The 14,334-nt window shown below is 45.2% G+C and overlaps 1 long non-coding RNA gene across 1 annotated transcript in view; it reads right to left on the bottom strand.

Moving 5' to 3' along the window:
- The window catches only part of LOC120358919, a 127,093-nt gene that overhangs the window by 74,164 nt on the left and 38,595 nt on the right, over window positions 1–14,334 (bottom strand). Inside the window, exon 3 of the long non-coding RNA XR_005575814.1 lies at window positions 12,857–12,925. This is a non-coding gene — a long non-coding RNA (uncharacterized LOC120358919). The remainder of the gene's footprint in view (window positions 1–12,856; window positions 12,926–14,334) is intronic.

Consider the following 14,334-nt stretch of genomic DNA (forward strand, 5'->3'; position numbering starts at 1 on the left):
AAGGGATGGTAGCGAGGGAACGACCGAGGGGAACGAAGGGATAGACGGGAGGAGATGCAGAGAGAGAGACGGACAAAGAGGGCGGCGGAGGCGCACGAAGGTTTCGCAGGGCATCGGAGGCATGGCCGGGCAAGGCAGTGAGGCATTCGGGCAGCGATGGCGGCGGAAGTGAGCCCATTACTTATTATAACTGCCTGGCGAGCGAGCGAAGCGAGCGAGGAGCGCCTGTCAGGCATCCATCATCGCGACGAATGGCCTCGCTGCCAATAACATCCGCCGTCATCGCCAACTTTTCGCGGCCTTGCCTGCTGCTTGCCTCGCGCTGCCGCTACTACCGCCGTTTACCACCCTCCCCCCTCCCTCCGCAACCCATCGCTTTTACCCTCTTCATGGTCGCCTCCACCGCCGCCGCCGCCGCCGCCACCGTCGCCGTCGCCTCCGCTACTTGTTTGTATTAATTTCCTCGCGGAAGTAACATCGAGCGAGAGGATTCCCGCTGCCATCGGCGCGAAGTGAAAGTCAGGGAGCGATCTCACCGTCTATTTCCGCAAGGTTTTCTTAATGGAAAAGCTGCTGTGATCGATGTTAATCACACGCGACGCGAATGCAATACGTTTTCGTTATGCGAAAGTCATCCATGATTTATTGATGAGTGATTTAAAGAGCCTTTAATAATTTAACTCTTTTTTCTTACTTTTCTTACATTTAGATTAAAGAAGCTCAAGGAAATTTATTTATAAAATTACAAATTACAAATTTTCGAAATGAGAAATACGTTGTAAGATATTTTTCAAATTCCTCCTATTTTCATCCTAAACAAACACTCAAAATTTTATAATAAGACAATCGAGAAATAAATAACAATTTCTTAATTATGGATTGAAAGTTATAATACTAAACTTTGCTGACATTTGACGTTTAATTAAATAAGAAATAAAATAATTTAATTTTCAACAATTGTATAAATTAATTCCTGGTCTTAATTAAAATAAATTAAGAAATTTAATTCCAGAGATATACATTCCGTTTATAAAATTAATTATTCTTTTTACAAAGAGAGAAAAGAAAAGAAAGTGAGAGAGAGAGAGAGAAAAAGAGGGAAAAAGAGAATATCGATCGTAACGTGTCTCTATCAACTGCGAAACAGTTTCACGAAGAAATAGCGATGGCAAGAGGAACGACGCGATACATACTGGAAACAATATGTTGGCTACGCTTTACCCCGAAGAAATAATTCAAAGGGCGATCACGATTAAGAGGATAAGGCGCGCTCGCAAGACGCAGCACGATCCTTGCCTCGTAATCGATGGTTTTAAACGAGCAATGGCTATCGCGCGACTCGTCTTTGATACGTAGCGGCGTAACGAGTACTGGCCTTCGGCGCTTCGCGAAGTAATGTAGGTATCGAGTGTTATGAGCAGAGGTATACGTAACACGTAAAGTAATACCTTTATCCCGGGCACACGCGCGCGCACACGTCTGTGAGCGCCATTGCGTACGTATGTATTATACGCCACGTAGTATAGGAAGTCGCTTTATGTCAGAGATCGATACTCATAAAATGTTTCGGCACGGTTAGGTGCTCCTTCTTGCCCTTCCTGCCTCCTACCCTCCTCTCGGCAGATCCTCCTTCTTCCTCCTTTTCGCTTCACTGTCTCTATCTATTCATCTGCCTTCCCCTTTTCCTATCCTTTCGGTATCTTCAACGAGAGAGGGCCGTATCGCCGACGTATTTACGATCGTCGTAAGCCTCGATCGTAAGGTTCGCCATGGATGTCGATATCGAGCCTGCTCTCTCTCTCTCTCTCTCTCTCTCTCTCTCTCTCTCTCTCTCTCTCTCTCTCTCTCTTCCCATCTCCTTTCTTCGTGTACCCTTTCCCTGCCCCTCTCTATTCTTTCTACCTATCCTATCGTAGTCGTTTCTGATCGTTGCGCGTAGAGAGAATTCAAAGCCGCGCGATAATTCCCGATTTTCAGATATTTGTCACGGTTTCTTTAACTGTATGCTTATGCTTCTACTACCTATACATTTCGCGTGCAATTTCGACATCTTCTAGATAATTTATATAAAGTATACTTAATCTTAGAAATAAGTTTATAAATCGTAATATCTATTCTTAATTACTGTAATGGTCCATTTTCTACACTATAAACATCTCGCTTCAAAAGATAAATTTTTAACTTTAATGTTTCCAATGTTAAAAAACTTGACTGCTTGAAGATACATCAACATATCACATTTCATTAAATAATATTCCACGCATAATCCGACGTGGTCCATTGCAACATATTTTAGGGGAACCATAGAAACACGGATGATCCAGCAACGCATATCCACCGCTGGTCAGTTAGGCTGGGCATATGGCAGGTCGTATCTATGTAGCCAGGCAGACAGCTGGAGTGACTCATGGCGGATTACAGTGATTGCTTGTTTATGGTCATTAACATCCTCGTGGTCCCATAACTACCCCGCATGGCGTCCCATCCCATCAGCAGGCCCCAGCGTACGTACGTGCTAGACTATATGCTTACGTATATGTGTTCGCAGGTACGTCGGATGCAGCCCGTACATCGGCACGTGCATATGTACGTTAGAGAGGAAGAGAGACGGAAAGAGAAGGCGAGACAGAGACAGACAGAGAGAGAGAGAGAGAGAGAGAGCGAGGACGTAAATCGACGTCTGAAGTAATTTGAATAATAAATAAGCTTCCATATCCACAGTCTGCGTAATGTTTTCTAAAGAAATAATTGCTGTTTTAAAATTAGAAAAAATAGTTTAAGCTTTCTTAGTTAAAATGTATTAAAAAAAGGTCTTGGAACGCAACAATTTTATATTTTGTATACATTGATTAATATTATATTAGAATCGTATCGTAATATTCAAATAATATGAACTTCAATCGTGTATAAATTTCGATAATTATTTTGACAGACGCATTTTTTTATTTCTATTTTCTTGTTAATAAACTAATCCTGCTAAACACGTCTCTTTCGAGAGAAGGCCAAACGTATTTCCGGATCACAGATCCCATCAATTCGACAGTGATGTGTATATGAATTTCGCGACAACTCATACAGATTGTGTCTATCGTGTTACGTGTTTTACAGAACAACGTATAAATATACATATGGAGATGCGATCGCGACAACAGTTGCTGAAAAACGATGTTTCGCCGGTGCGAACAAAGTAAATGGATTTAGCCAATTTGCCGCGAGGTACTGATCGCGCATCGTCCACGTCTTATAAAAACGACGAACGATTTGTTCCGCGGTGAACTGGAAAAAAAAGAAACGATATTTCGATGCCTCGCGAACAGCACGAGAGGAAATCCTCTCGTGCGCCCCCGGCAATCCGCCGCGAGACATAGATCGTGCGGGCGGACCGCATTCGGGGCAATTGCGATCGGCCGGCGAGTCGTGCGATTCCGCGCGCGAGCGGTGCGCGGGCGGGTGTTTAGCGCGGGCTGATTGATGGAAACGGGTCCTCCTAGAGCAACTGCTGCCCACCAACGGCAATTATACCCGCTACACGCACTGTATCGTCCCCGACACATAGATCGCCCTGCTCGTTCGGCTCGGCTCGGTGGCCAGTAACACTAATACGACCCTGGGACGCGTAACTCGCGCCACCCCGCAACACCGACATCGGCCATCGATACCGTCAACCGACGCCCGCCACCGCCGCCGCCGCCGCCGCTGCCGCCGCCGCCGCCGCCGCCGCTGCCCTGCCGCCACCCCTTGATTGCCTCATTGGATCGCATTATGTCGGCGCCATTATCATAATTCAGGGATTTTTCACGGACGTCCCACAGAGCACAGGCTTTGGCTCGAAGCCCGATTGCCCGCAGAGACACGCATCGATCGACTGAACTCGGCGAGCCGATACCTATCTTTGAACTTTTATACTGCCTCCTTAAGGCGATTTGATTAAATGATTTCATACAGGACTATATAATTGATCTAATTGTATAAAGCAAAGTTACGAATATTTATATGGAATAAAGGCCGGAGGGTTTAAAACGCGAATGTGTGTGTTTCTTTCCCTTTTCTCGTATCACGTTAATTCAACGATATAGCGAAAACATAACATCGTTACGCTTCGTAAATCAAGAATCAAATCAGATAGAAAAAAATACACTCTTCAAGAGTATCAGATAAGAAATGGCAGAGCAAAAAAACGCGGGAACATATCATAAAACGGAGGGAAGGCATCGTGTGGCGCGACGAATAAGGACGTTTCTAATAAAACATAACTACCAAGGAGCCGCGGCCCGTACGACGCGACGTTATGGATCGGGACGTCGACCTCGGTATTCCGCGACGTCAACCGTAGGTAAGTTCACACAGACGGGCGTGAACGCACATGCAGCACATGGACACGTATGTTCGCGCGCGCGCGCGGGTACACATGCAGACGCGAGGGGTAACGCGGTATAATATGATAATAACGCCCACCACGCGGGTAGATAGGTATAATTGTCGAGCATAACTCAGGGCGGAGCGACCTGGACGTCGGTGATGTACGCCTTGGTAAAGCGGCTCCGGGACTACGGCGCACCGGACTCCCACGGGTTACGATGTAGCCCGGAGGGGAAACGGGGGTTGCTTGGCACGGGAGGGGAAGAGGTTGCAGCTTTCCTTAATTTATTGATATAATCAGCTCAGCTTTGTTAAACACGCATAATAAGGCTGCCAGGGGTGGCGTGAATAATCCGGCGACGCCCGATGAAAGTAATCTTAATTGGTCTACGAACGCGCGCGTCACGCGAAGCGCCACGGCTACGTCTAAGCTAACGGCGGAGGATCCGCGGAGACAACGGGGCGATGGGGCTTTGCTTTTAACTTGAATTAAACACCACGCCAATTACGGTCGGTTTGCGCTAACGATACCCGGCGCCGCTCCGCGCCGTTTGCATCGGATGGATTTGGAGTGCGCGATTTTCCGCATCGCGGAGCCCGCCACTCGATTTCGCAATGCAAGCGGTAAACTTGCACCGTGAGGGCGAAGAGTGTTGTCGCTAAGACAATCTATTATCGCCCTTGCATTATTATGTAGTCTGATGTGTGCGCTGATACGTGAAACACATTTTTAACATTTGAGATAGAAACACAGTTACCGTGAGATTACGTGTTTCGAGCAACGTGTTGTAAACAATGTTTCCGCTGCGATAAAGCTACTGCGATAAAAGGGGTCACGTAATCGCGTTACATTATACTTATCTATCGTACTTGTAGCGTTATTAATTAACAATCATCAATTTATTATTCGATGTTTTTGAGTTAAGACGCGTGTAGAAGCATCTTAAATATATGTAAACCCTTAATTTACGCCATAGAACATTGTGGATGATGTCACTGGGTCTACGTTTATCATCGCGAAACAAAATTATGAGATAGTATCGTAAAGGCGATTTATGGCTTTTCAGGCAAGAGACCGAAAACTCGGCGGATATTGCTCGGCGGTACAGGACAAACGATGCGGGTAACGACGCGACGGACCAAAAACCGAAATAACGTACGGGCTTGTCGAAGTGCGAGGTGATGCGGAGCGTCGAAACATCAATCTCGCCAACTTTTTCGAGAACTCGGCACGGCGCGATGATGCGCGGTGACAGGCCGCAGAGGTTTAGGAAACGATCGCGGACGGTGAATGCGTCCGGTGAGCGCGACGCCGATGGCACCAACGAGGGTACACGTGGGACGAGGTGGAGGTAATCACTTGGTGATGTAGTTCCTGCGAAGAGCGGTGGAGAGGGTCGCGACGAGAGGGTGGTAAGCGGACGGGAGGGCCGAGGGGTTGAAACGGTATACGGCCTGTGCATCGCGGTGCACACGACCACCGGTACACATAGTGTGCCGCACCGAGTGCGAGTATTAGAGCGATTGACTGCCGGACGTAACCCGTACGTGCCGGCCGGTAACACGTGTAACATACTGCCGCCATGTATCTCCCTCTACCGTTCACGTGTTTATGTGGAATCGGGGTCGGTCGCCATCGTGGCGCGTTCACACATCCGAAAGACGAGCCGCATTTTTGCCCTCCACAAATCGTCACCGGGTCGCTATTGCAGCTAGGGCGAAAGTGAAATTGCGTAGTACTTTCAGACGCGGCTCGTTATCTCGTACAATATAAGAATCATTTTATCAACTTGCAGATTGTTGCAAAAATAATGCTGATCTTCCTAAACCAGCTGTCGACCGTTTAATGTGACTCATTTCTATGAGACTTGTATATATGTTGTTAAAATTACTAAAATATTTCAGTCTCCACAGATGGCGTGATAATTTCATTCAAAATAGGACTGCACACGTTATATTTACTCAGTTTTTTTTAAAATAACGATATAATGATCAGCACCGATCGGATGACGGTGTGCGTGGCTCATCAATAATTTAAAGCTTGGATAATAAAGCGTCGAGACATTAAAACGCAAAGTAACTGTCGCGAGAAACATGGCGCACGTTCACATTTTTCTCAGTGGAAATCGCTCGCAGACAGCCGAAGCGAGCGAAACAACGAATCAAGCCGCGCGACCTCCGCGAAATCGCGCGCGTTACGAAACAAAGCTCGCTCGATCATGAAATACTGCTCGTGCCCCGGTCGCGTCCGGAGCGCACGATAGCGGGGGGAGGAGGGAGGGAGGGAGGAAGGGTGGCAGAGGGAGACGGGGTAGTTTAACGTAGGTAGGTAGGTGGTTTATAGTGATGCGACAAAAATGTAAATGCGATATCGTCCAGGATTCTGCGGTATAAATCTCGCGTTAATGTGTGGGGCGAACGACGTGGCGCTGACTACAGAAACGAGTCAGAGAGAAAGAGAGTGTGGAGGCAGCGTGGTAAAAAGTGAAAGAGAGAAAGGGAGAGATAACCGGAGAGTCGCCGCGAGATGGAAGAGAGAGAAGACGCGAGAGAAAGAGAAGAAAAGAGAGATTTCGTCGTAGCGTTCATTAGGAATCTCTCTGTCTCCCTCAGCGCCACCCTCGTGTACCGAATCAGAGCGGGGGAGGGAAGGAGAAGAAAACAGAGAAAGAGAGAGAGAGAGAGAGGAGAAGAAAACAGAGAAAGAGAGAGAGAGAGAGAGAGAGAGAGAACAACGGGGAAGGAGAGAGAAGCGGAGAGAAAAAGAGAGAGAGAAGAGCTCGGTGACAGAGTGAGAAGGAGAGGGTGGAAGAGCGAGGGTGCCGCGATAGATCACGCGGGCGGCAGCGCTCCTTCGAAAAACATCCATAAAACGCAGTAGGGCGGACTCAGCGACAATAAACTCTACATATAAATCTTGTCCTCTGACGCCGTGATACGCTGATGGCGAGCACGATAATCTCCGAGAATGCGGGTCCCTCTTCTTCCCCCCTCCCCCTCTCCTCCTTCTTCTTCTCCTTCTTCTTTCTCCTTCCCGTTCCGTCCACTCTTTGCTCCCTCGCAACGCTGCACCGACCGCTTCGCGCAGCCTTTCACCTCGGACGTTTCTTCGTCGCATACGCACCACCATACGGGTGGATTGCATTTGCATTGCCAAAAGGGTAGCCAAGTCCACGCACGTCGCGCTATGCTCCGACATATAATGAGAAATTTACATGGAAAAATACGCGTAAATATATGCAATGGATACGAGCGGTTAAGAAGCAGAAACCAAATTCAACGGTAATCGTTAAACATTCGTCGCGAGAGAGAAAGTAAATAAAAGTTGTCACGATCATGCGGTGCGCGCGTCGCGTCGTATGCCACGACCGTGAGAAGAACAAAAGGGATGCGATTAATCTCGTTTCGCCGCGCGGAGTCGAAATCGAAGTCGTTTAGGCCGAAGAAGCGTGGCTCCGTTACCCCGCGTGGATGTAGCCTGGAATTAAAGTCTCAGCCCCGACCGCCCTCCTCTACCACCTCTGCCGTCGCCGATCCACGGCATCCCTTCGCCTCTACGCCACGTCTCGCCGTATCTTCGACCGTAATTCACAGCCCCGTGCCTGCTTGCCGCTCCCTAAATGCTTCTAACTCCTATTCCTTCGGCGGGATCGAACAATGGCGCGTGAAATTTCAACTTTGAGCCTGCTCCCTCGCCCTTCTCGCCACCTGGCCCCAGCCACCCGGGGGCCGCCCCCTCCTCTTACTGCAGGCAGTCGCGCGATCTCTCGCTCGCGTAATTTAATTATTCACTCGAGAGCCGAACTCGGCAGATCTTGGCCGACTACCATTCGTTCGCCGGCGCTTTTCTTGCGTTCTCCGGCGGCGTTAACTCGTCTGCAAGATCCCGATCCCGCGTTCGCCATCTCTCGCGAGCCGGTCAGGGAGCAGCGGAAGCGGAGGGGGTGAGGGGGTGAGGAGGAAAGGAAGATGGGGAGGTAAGGGATACCGAAAAAGTGTACGGAGAAACGAGCCAGACACTTCCCTCCCTGTGTCTGATATCTTCTCTCTCCCGGCACCGCGTCACGTAAATCTTCCTTGCCGCACGGCGCGCTGCTGCTGTTTAGTTGCAAGAACGATTCCTCCGCCAGCGCCAGAAACAGATAAACCGACGAGCGTTGCGCGAAATGAATCATTACTTTTTATCGGAGCGGGCGAAGCGCGTTGTTATACCGACGGTAATTAGCAAGCTCGCTCGGGCGCGCAATGACGCTGAAATTCGCGTCGAATCGCTCGGCGAGAGCGCAAGCGGAGAGACACTTCTACGCTTTTATGGGAAAAGAATGTGACGAGGGTAGTCCGGGAGATATCGTCCGGAGAGACACGAAGCGGCGAATCGCGTGAAAGGGAGTCCCGCAAATATCTTTTACATTGGCTACTTTCCATAGAAACGTTGTAAATTCACCAACTTTGGCAACTCCCTTCAGTAGAATTTTAGATCGTGTTAACGATCGAACTTGCGTGCCTTTATTACTCACACATTCGACATACGACTCTGGAGAGAGTCGCGCAAAGTTCGCGGGGGATTAAGCCCACTCCAATTCCAGACGTCCGATCAGAATTTCACCGTCTCGGTTTTTGATCGATACACTTCGCACTCGAAAGTTTTATCTGACTTCAATGTATTACCAATTTGTTTAATATTTTCTAAAAATTACTTGTAACTTAAGGGGTATCTAAACTGAATAAGGTCCACTTATTTTATTTTTTCAAAACTCTTGAAATCAATTGAGAATAAAACTGTTACTTTAGTTGCTCACAAAAATAAAATTCATCTTCCATATTTAATATTTGTAAATAAAAACAAATAAAAATATTTTTAACTCTGACATTAGGCTTCATGCTTATAAATATAATAAAACTCAAATAAAAAATAAATAAAAAATAACAAAGAAACTAAACGTTATTTTTTAAATCACTTTTAAAACGAGTATTAATCACAAAAACAAAATCTATCAGGATTTACTGTACTCTTAAACATAACAATTACCTTTAATTTAATCTTTAATTAATCTTGTCGTCTTTAAAAATTTCCAGCTGTTTGCCATTTCCGCTGTTCAAAAATTAGCAGCATTGAAAATCGTTATCCACCGGTGTAAACTTACACACAAATAACAATAGCCATGTATAACGTTTTGACGTTTAGTTGTTTTCTTTTTAAAAAATATATAATATATGTTCCAAAATATTGACATTTATTTGTTAATTTCTCTGGTTGAAAAATTAAATATATTATAGAACGTTAATAAACCAGAAAATAATGTATATTTTACTATTTAATAAACTTTGCAATAAATTTTTATAAAAGTATACACCTACTTGATCACAAAATTTTCGTTGCACTTAACAGACGCGTAGCTGCCGATTTTTATTTCCCGTCCCCTTTTTACCTACTTCTCACGACACATCTTTTAAGCATATACTCTAGGTGCGTTTTAGTATTATAATTATAATAGTTTTGATATTAAAATTAAAAAAATGGAGTCTCATTTAACGTTGGACGTTATTCGGCTTAAGTATCATACTTTTCTAACGTTAAATGCTATCGATATAAATAGCGAAACTATCCTGGTGAGAAATATACAACTTATACTATAAATGAAAATAATTTTTTCTTCTACTGTCTTCTCTGTACATCTAACATCCCTTTAAACCGTAAAATTGTCTTTTGACATGCATCGGCACCGCCGTTTCCGCATGCGACGTGTTAATCTCGCGTCGACTGCGCCGTTTTGAGATCCCGTCGATAATCGACTCGGCGTCGGCGGTTAAGACAAGATGGATTTGTCACGCATCGCTGTCGTTTAGTCGATAAAGTGACGAGAGTCAGCCGGCGGTACAAGGTGCTAACTAGACAGAGCGGCACTCAATTATTACCGTCAGACCTCGTGTAGTTTAACTCATCCACCCCATTCCGGCGAGCCCTCCTCCCCACCTGCCCTCAACTAAACACTTTACGAGCAGCTTGCCTACACGTCGCGCGCGATCAGTGTCGTCCTTGCAACGCCTCTTATCGAAAATGGCAGCCCGTTAACGGCGTACACGTAGTCAGGTATCTCGCGCTCTCTCGCACACCCGCGTGTGCATAGGTGCCGACTAAGGCATCGCTTCCACGACGCGTCGTCGCGAGGATATGGTATCGACCATAGACGACGGAATGGCGATTAACGCGCGAAATGCGCCGATGACTCGCTCCGAAGAACATCGGCGGCTGCCAATTTCGCTTGACCGAAAGAGGGGAACAAGGGAAACGATTATAAGGGAATACGATCCAGCGTGTGCTAAATTATTATAATTACACGACATATGGCAGTAAATGGATTTGTTATTTTAATGAAAAGTGGCTTGTATATGGTTTTATCGTGTGCAGAAGCGATAGACTGATGGAATTGGTATCAGTACTAACGTACAAACGAATATCTTTTTTTATATACTACCATTACAGTTCATTCGACGCACGGGGAACAGAGAGAAGAAAGAGTTTGAATTTTTCGATTGATAATTTTGATTCTGTGAGTCTATTTTCCACATGCTATGATTAGAAGCATAACCGCATCCGCATCCGAGATTGCGCATCCGCGGGCGTTCTGTAGCTGCCGAAGGAATTTGTTGAACGAGAGAACGGTAAGAATCTGTCGAACTACTTGGTAGTCATTCTCTTCGGCTGTATATCCCATTCTTCCCTCGGCAAGCACGCGCAGGGACACGAATGTATCTCGGGCATTTCTCGCGCGGTAGGTGGCACAATGCGAAACAAATTTGTTGCCAGCACGCCGGATGATGTAACGCCGCGAAGATTTCTCTAAGGAATTCGCAGCAATGCTTGCATTCGTCGATTCGTATGGGGAGAGGAGTACTCTCTCCACACCAGCGGAAGTCTCCCGATACGCGCCGTTCATCGCGGGATCATGCAAGGAAAATTGGATGTGGAACTGCCGTCGAGATCGGTTCGAACCTTCCTCTGGAATTTCATCGGCTATACAGGAAGATCCCCGTAACTCATGCTTTTTATCGAAAGTTTAACTCGATAAGCTAATGGAAACTCTGTCAGTGCTTTAGAAAATATGACGAATAACAGATCGAGAAAGTACACGCGTGACCGAGATGCCTACCATCTTTCTTCTTCTTCAGTCTTAGAAACTCTTATTTCTTTGGGCTAACGAGGAGAGGATTAGAAGTGGGAACGCTTTTTTAAAATGTGGCTTATTGTAGAAAAATAGTCGTTGTATGTATTCGCGTGTGTATTCAGAATCCCAAACCCCAGCTTCAGACATCCTTTAGTTTTTTCAAAAATTAAAAATAAGTACAAAAATTTTGATGTCACAGAATCGATAAAGTATTCGACAGCATGATACATCGTAGGAAAAGGAGGATAAAAAATTAAGTATTATAATAAAATATTTTAGGATTGACTCTTTTTTCAATGCGTATACAATTTGGATTAATACGAGTTCAGGCTACCGGAGTACTACTCATGCTACTCCACTGTTGAAGTAATAAAAATCATTATATAATCCGAATTATATTTATTGATGCTGGAATATTGCGATACTTGACTTTTCCGTTTTTTTTTCTTGTTATTTTACCAAATAGTTAAGCGATTCAAACATTTTATATTTATTATTAATTTTGGAAAAACTACAAAACTACAAAACATTTTTGCTAGATGATCACAGAAGAATTTTGCTAACTTATAAATAATTATCTTTTATCAAAAATAGGAAGATAGTGCTGTAAAAAATTTCAATATCTTATCAGTTTTGAGGATTGTTTGAATTCCTTCTCAAAGTTGCGACAAGCCGCTTAAAGAACTGTATCATCATTATAATTTTGATTTTTCATTAAAATATTTTTAAAACGTTGAACTTTTGCAGCCGAGGTAATGTCAAAAACATTAATATTACTACGCTAGTCGCTAGATCTTTATTTTCAAATGATATACATCTGTTTAATCCGACCGAGAAATTCGTATTGTGATTTTTCAAAATAAAAAATTTATCGGACTTAAATAGTCGGTGTTATTGCATTCTCGCATAGTCATATCGTCAAAGTGTTACAATGATGAATATATTGATAAGGAGGTTAAAGATTTTCTCTGCACATTGCAAATCCAAGCGTGTAAAATGTTGTAGTCACTTTTTACGCATTTGCATCTTTTATGTAGTAAATTAAATTTATGCGTGTAATTTTTGCATTTGTTAAACGCTTAGACGTGCATCAATATTAAATATCACGTCTAAGCATATAGAAAAATTACACGCACCTAAATGCGTAAAAAGTGACTACATAATTTTATACACAAAAATATACTTGGATTTGTAATGTAGTGGCATCCCTTAAATCGAGTCGCGCGCTCTACGAGACAATAGTTATGATGTGATTAGAAAACGGCAGTAGAACGGCATGAGCCTCGATACCGCGCGAGTAAATAACAACAAATAAATAATAGATTACTCACCGCTCTCCACCGTCGCGCTGCTCATCGCCGACCGACGACGCCGACTAAGCCTCTGCTGCTCCTCGAGCGCTACGAAGCAATGATTACGATACGATTAGGAAACAGCAGTATGCACGAGCATTGATACATATCGATTGCAAGCCTAAAACTACAAATCTTGGACAGCTGTGATATAAAACGACGGACGAGACGCGCGACGCAAGTGCGTCACGAGCGATTAGTGCCGCGCGAGTAAATAAACAAATGATAGGTTACCCTTCTCCCCGGTCCCGCTGCCCGGCGCGCCGACCAAGTTTCTGCTGCTCATTTCCCCTAAATCCTTCGCAGCGCTGCTTCTCCATAGCATTCAGACGCGCGCGCTTATTACCGAAACGCAACCAATACAGAATCAATCGAGCAGATTGCATACGTATCCCGATTAAATGTGATTTAGGAGCGCCTCGCTGCGCTGCGTCCGCTCCGTGGCGTTCCGTTGGCGGGAAAGAGCGTCGATAGCGGATGACGTCACGCCGGCAAGTTCACTTCGATTTATCGCTGCGACTCGACGCGAGTCAAGCGAGAGTTAAGATCCCGAAATCGAGACGACTAATCGAGACGGCTAATACGCATATGTAGAAAGTGAAAGTTAACCGCGTCGATTCGGCATCTTAACTCTATCTTGACTCGCGTCGAGTGTCGCGGCGATAAATCGGAGTGAACCTGCCGACGTGACGTCATCAACTATCGTCGCTCTTTCCCGCCAACGGAACGCCACGGAGCGGACGCAGCGCAGCGAAGCGCTCTCGAATTGCGTTTAATCGGGAATTACGTACGGCCTGCGCAATTGATCCTGTATTTGTTGCGTTTCGGTAATAAGCGCGCGCGCGCGCGCGTGTAAGAACTATGGAGAAAGCAGCGCTTGGAACAGCAGAGGCTTGGTCGGTGCTGGGCGACCGCGGAGGGGGTGAGTAACCTATTGTTTGCTGTTGTTGTTTTTACTCTCGCGACCCTGATCGCTCGCGACGCACTCGCGTCGCGTGTCTCGTCGATCATTTTACATTGCCGCTGTCCAAGATTTGGACTTGCAATTGATATGTATCGATGCTCGTGCCGTTCTACTGCCGACTCGGTCCCAGGGACGACGTTACATTGCAAATTCAAGTGTGTATTTTTGTGTGTAAAATTATGTACTCGCTTTTTACGTATTTATACGTGTAATTTTTTTTATGCTTCTATTGATTCACGTCTAAGCGTGTAAGAAGTAAAAAAATTACACGCATAAATTTAATTTAATGCATAAAAAGTGACTACACGTTTCATACACTTGGATCTGCAATGTAATTGCGGATTGCAGAAATATTTGCCTAACTTTGTTAATAATCAATAATCTTATGAGTTCTTGGGCATGTATGTTAAATGAATTTCCAGATAAATACACTTTAATCAAAATGTTTTAGTTTGAAATTTTTTGTAAGAATAACTGAGCTGCTCTTATGATA

Source organism: Solenopsis invicta, chromosome 11, assembly GCF_016802725.1.
Source record: "Solenopsis invicta isolate M01_SB chromosome 11, UNIL_Sinv_3.0, whole genome shotgun sequence".
Lineage (NCBI taxonomy): Eukaryota > Metazoa > Arthropoda > Insecta > Hymenoptera > Formicidae > Solenopsis > Solenopsis invicta.